We start from the raw sequence: 5,918 nt of genomic DNA on the forward strand, positions 1-5,918 counted from the left end.
AGGTACGTTTAGGTTAAGCACCTTGACCAGAGTCACATGACTAGTAAGGACAGGGCTAGAACTCAAATGTAGGTTTTCTTATTACAAGGTCAATGGTGTTATTCCAAGGCCAACATTCGTAAGTATTCAATGTTTGTTGTGTCCATTTATAAATAATATCACTGGTAGGGGAGAAGATGATTGGACATGTCTCCCTGGGTCTTGCTGGCTAGTGTGGCTCAGTTTCTTAAGACCATTGTACTAAAAAAGATGATAGCAGCCTTGACTGAACAAATGTTAATTGATATGATAGTACTCAAATAGCCTTGGTCAAAGATGAGATCAGTAAGGGTGAGGAGGGCACCTGAATAATGAACGTTTCCTTATTGATAGCACAAGAGATGGACTCAACATCTTGCTACATCTAAAAGAGCCAAATTTAATCAAACTAATCCAGGTAGGGTTGGAACGGTAGGCAGGAAAGAAGACCATTTGCATTCGCTTTGAGTAATAAGGGTATCTGTTGTAAAGTGACTACAGAGAGCTACTCCCTGACTTCAAGTCTCATCTCAGTGACACTGGTGACATGGGGGAGGCACACATGCTGAAGTCTTCCTGCGTATCTAGGACATGGTCTGGGGTTGCAGGAAATATATTTCTTTTATAGGGATGTGACCCATGACTTGACTTCTGAGAAGCATAAAGCCTCTGATCAGACCAGCTGGGTAAAATGTTTGTTTCCTTGGGCTATAAAAGTCATCTTGCAAAGAAATAACTAAAAAAACAAACAAAAAAAAACCCCCAAAACTCAACTCAAGTAATAATTTTCCTGGCAGGCCTAACCTTCAGGAGAAATCTTGGAAATATACCAGTCACTTCTTATCTTGGCCAAACAGCTATCTGAAATGCTGTTTCTAACACTAGTTATATATTAAATTGTGACCTCTACCCCTACCAGTAAAGCATTTGTAGGAGAAATGAAGAAAAAGTGATATAATCTTAAAGTAGTCTCTTAGTGACTGCCAAATGTAGACATTCTATTTGTTATAAGATATTAAATCTGAAGTTATGTTATCAGTCAGATGATTCTTTGTTGTGGAGAAGGCTGTCCTGTGTGTGGTTAGGATGTTCAGCAGCATCCTTGACCCCCATCCACTGGATGCCAAAAGTACTTCCCAGGTTTTTTTCCCCCCAATAATTTATTTATTTATTTATTTTATTTATTTTTTCCCCCAATAATTAATTAATTAATTTATTTTGTGCTGGGTCTTCGTTGCTACTCCCATGCTTTCTCTGGCTGCAGTGAGCGGGGCTACTCTTTATTGGGGTGCATGGGCTTCTCTCTCTGGTGGTTTTTCTTGTTGGGGAGCATGAGCTCTAGAGCATGGGCTCAGTAGTTGTGGTGCAAGGACTTAGTTGCTTCACAACATGTGGAATCTTCCCAGGCTAGGGACTGAATCTGTGTCCCCTACATTGGCAGGATTCTTATCCACTCTACCACCAAGTAAGTCTGAGTACCTCCTGAGTTTTGACAACCAAAAACATCTTCAGACATGGCCATAAAAATTATCCCCAGTTGAGAACTACTGCTTTAACCAAAGCACTGGAGCTTGTGGTAAAGAATCTGCCTGCCATTGCAGGAGACTCAGGAGACATGGGTTTGATCCCTGAGTTGGGATCCTTTGGGAGTAGGAAGTGGCAACCCATTCCAGTATTCTTGCCAGGAAAATCCCATGGACAGAGGAGCCTGATGGGTTACAGTCCATGGGGTTGCAAGGAGTCAGGCATGACTGAGCATGCTTGCACCAAGGTATTGCAGAGGAAAAAAACCTCTTTCCTCCCCTCCAAAAAAACTCTAAAGTGAATTCTGAAATGGACTATCCCTAGAAATGAGAGGATTCAGACAAAATTACCAGATGAATCTAAAAACTCACAAGTTGTGAAAGGTCAGGTGAGACTTACTGAGCGTTGTTTTGGAGACTGTTGCTTGTATGCTATGACTCTTAGCATAGATGCCTGCCTGCCTCTTACCTCAAGCTAAGTGAGAGGGATCTTCAGTGGAACTACTCAAAGTACTTGAGCTGTGTCTCTAGCAGTTAAAGGAAGCATGGTAGACTTGTGGTTGTCTCCTGCCTGAAAAATAGAGGACAAGAGACAGGCTGGGCTGACAGCTGGGCTGGTAGCTGTTCTGGCAGCAAAGAGGAACGCTGAAACTGCACTGGAATTAGCCTATTTTTCCAAGTTTGTTTGGGCGAGAAGTACGTGAGAGCTTCATGTGGACCAGGTGTGTGGACCTTACAAAGTTGGACTAGCCTAAACAGTGCCATCAGAAAAAAGCTCCCCCTCCTCCAGACACCTTACTTCTATTTGAATGGAAAATACTCCCACTAATTTGGTTTGGACCAAACACTTTACTGCCACCTACTGGAAAATTGTCAAAATAAATATACAAATCCACAAGGATGATGTGAATGGCATTCCCTCCGGTAAGAAGTGTATAACCTTGCACAATGTGGGGTGGTCCCAGAGCCACTTACAAATGGGCCAGTGTAAGAGCTACCTTAGATCCTACCTGACAGGGTCCTAACTGAGAAAAACAGTTTCAAGAGACAAGAAGTTGGAGGTGGGCTTCCATGGTGGCTTAGATGGTAAAGAATCTGCCTGCAATGTGGAGACCCAGGTTCGCTTCCTGGGTCAGGAAGATCCCTTGGAGAAGAGAATGGCTACCCACTCCAGTATTCTTGCCTGGAGAATTCCATGGACAGAGGAGTCTGGCAGACTACAGTGCATGGGGTCCAAAGAGTGGGACACGACTGAGTGACTAACATTCACTTTTACCAGATTCTTAGGGATGGAAAGAGAGAGTAAAGAACTGCCAGAATAAAACGCTTTTGTTCAGATCAAGGTTACTGTGATAACCACCAAAGAATGGAGATGGTAGTGGTTTCTGAAAACCATCAAGCATCCATTAGAAAAAAAGGCAGCTTTAATCACCTGCCAGGCCCAGAGTGTGAAACCACCACATGGAAGTAAAAGTTACAGATTTTCCTGCTACCAATCTTTCCTCTCTCTTCTTCCCTTTCTTGGTTTGTAAGCTGGGAGAGAACAAGAAAGACCAGGCATAATGCCTCTGCAGGGCAAGCAGTGAGCCAGCTATCCTAAGACCGAAAAGATTCACTCTTTTGTGACTCAATGACCACAAGACTTTCTATTCCTAATAGGAACCACAGAACTCATGGAAACTGAGTCAGGTATATGACAGATCGACTCCACTGCACAGGTTTAAAGGGATGATGAAATTTAAAAAGAAAGCTCTTTTGTTCTGTTTTTTAAAGTTATACCCCTAAACTCTGTATGTTGAACATATTGATTACTTAAAGTAGGATCTGGAAAAGATATCTTCCAAGGACATGCTCTTGAGTTTTATGGGGAAAATGGTCTTTGAATCAGTTCATTTGTTGACAGCCCATACTTTGGGAGTAGGGCACATGAGCATGCAAGGGACTCTCTGTCATCTGGGAGCTTGCAGTCTTGGGTTTCATACTCAGAGTAATGTAACTATTAATGTCAGTTATGTCAACAAGAGCCTGTGTTGCATAGGCAGAGCAGGTTCAGGAGGGTTTTTACTCTAATGATTTTCTCTCCTATGAATTTTTTACTCACTTATGATTAAGCTTTAGAAGCAATCATGTTGCCCCCGTTCTTCAAGCATGGAATCACAGGTAAAGCTTCCATTTAAGATATTTAAAGAGAGGTGCAAGACTGAATGCATATAGGCTGCATCTTGATTGGGCTGCTTTGAAACCAGAATCTGCCTGGCCCTCAATTTGGCAGATTCAGACACTTATATTTCAATTTACTCAGGCTAAATTAGGCTCTGGGAATTTAATTTGGATAAGACAACTTCATAATTCACCCCAATGAATGGAAGTTGATTTATGAACCATGATGTGAATATACTGAGAAAAACTGTATTGCTAGTGTCACTAGTATCAGTCATGTGCTTTGGACAATTGCTTCTTACTGGGTTTGTTGATTTAGTTGAGATTTCCTAATGGGAAGATTACCTGATGAGTGTGGAATCAGAGCATGGGTATTTGTGTGTTCTTAAAGGCTAGCTTTAACTTGTTTATTAGGATATAAACTCAATGACAGGGCTCTTATTTTCTGATGTATTCTAAGAGACTAGAATATAATAAGCATTCAGTATTTGTTGAGTGAGAGACTGAATCTGACCTAAGTTTTTTTAAACTGTTCTGTTAATGGATGGGTTATTGGTCCTGGTCATTAAAATCATAGCCTCTCTCCTAGACAGAGAGCCCACTGCTGCTGCTGCTGCTAAGTATCTTCAGTCGTGTCAGACTCTGTGCGACCCCATAGACGGCAGCCCACCAGGCTCCCCCGTCCCTGGGATTCTCCAGGCAAGAACACTGGAGTGGGTTGCCATTTCCTTCTCCAATGCATGAAAGTGAAAAGTGAAAGTGAAGTCGCTCAGTCGTGTCCAACTCCTAGCGACCGCATGGACTGCAGCCCACCAGGCTCCTCTGTCCATGGGATTTTCCAGTGATGGAGTGGGGTGCCATTGCCTTCTCCCAGAGAGCCCACAATACATTCTTATTCAGATTCTGCAGGTTCTAGACTCTTTATGGACCCCACCCCTCTCTTATGACAGCATCAATTGGGCATGTGACACTTAGGTGACAGATGGTTTATTTTACTCTAATGAAATTTGGGAGCCACCCTGTTCTTTATAACACATTTACAGATCATCTCACAGAGTGACTTTTCTTTTTTGTTGTTCCTTTTTTTTTCTTGGCCAATCTTGTTCCAAGTTCTAAGAGGTTTCTTCTTTTACATTTTCTGGGTTTCTGACTTCCAGCTCAGGCAGGTAGGGTAAAACTGAATTGTAGTGGTTTATATTTTCACAGGGGCCTCTCAGATGGCTCAGTGGTAAAGAATCTACCTGCCAATGCAGGAGATGCAGATTTGATCCCTGGATCAGGAAGATCCCCTGGAGAAAGAAATGGCAACCCACTCCAGTATTCTTGCCTGGGAAATCCCATGGACAGAGGAGCCTGGTGGGCTACAGTGCATGGGGTCGCAGAGTCCGACACGACTTAGCGACTAAACATTTTTACTGACACCCAGAGTTCTTTGTGCGGGCGTGGATCTACCTACCGGCTATCAAGGAATCTAAAGGCAGAAAACTGCGTTTTACTCAAAGCCCTTAACAGACTAAAGCAAAAAAAAAGAGAGAGAGAGAGACCGGCTGAATATTCATACCTTTGTGAAGGCGGTATGAAGGAAGGAACTGCACGGTCGATCTGGGTGGCTATGCAAGCAAGTCCAGATTCCCTAGGCTCAGAGAGCTCCTCATTCTTTCTGCCTTTCAGCTTTGCCTCTCAAATTCTGGATCAGTATAGGAAACTCTATGTAAGCATATGGTCTCTCGACTTTCATATTCCCCGATGCTTTCGGCACCAAAGGCATCTATATTATCTCTGGAGTCTAGGTCGTGTCCTTAGGTGAAGAGAAAGGGTGCGGGCGGACAAAGTCCCCAGTTTAATCTCCATCGCTGAGAAAGAGAACGTGAGTCACCGCTTCAATTTGCCCGGAGGTTTTCTGTTCAAGTCTCCGCGCTCCTCACCTAGATAAGGGTACCCGGGTTTTTCTGGTTTCCTGCAAAGTGGCATGTTCCCTCTGCAGAGGCCAGGAGTGACCTCGGGCTGCGGAATTTGCCCTTCATGACTCCTACGTCCCCTCCCCACTTTCCTCTTCTTTCCAACCTCTCCAGACTGAGGACCCCTAGACATCTCCCTCGGGTCCGCGCCCTGCTTCTCAACTCTTAACTCAGGGCCCAAATTTGGAGTGAGGGAACCCCCTTCACCCCCTACCCGGGCTCTTAAGTGCACAGACTTCAGAACTGCACCCAGCGTCTG

This window comes from Bison bison, unplaced genomic scaffold (assembly GCF_000754665.1).
Source record: "Bison bison bison isolate TAMUID 2011002044 unplaced genomic scaffold, Bison_UMD1.0 scf7180017864203, whole genome shotgun sequence".
In the NCBI taxonomy this organism is placed as follows: Eukaryota; Metazoa; Chordata; class Mammalia; order Artiodactyla; family Bovidae; genus Bison; species Bison bison.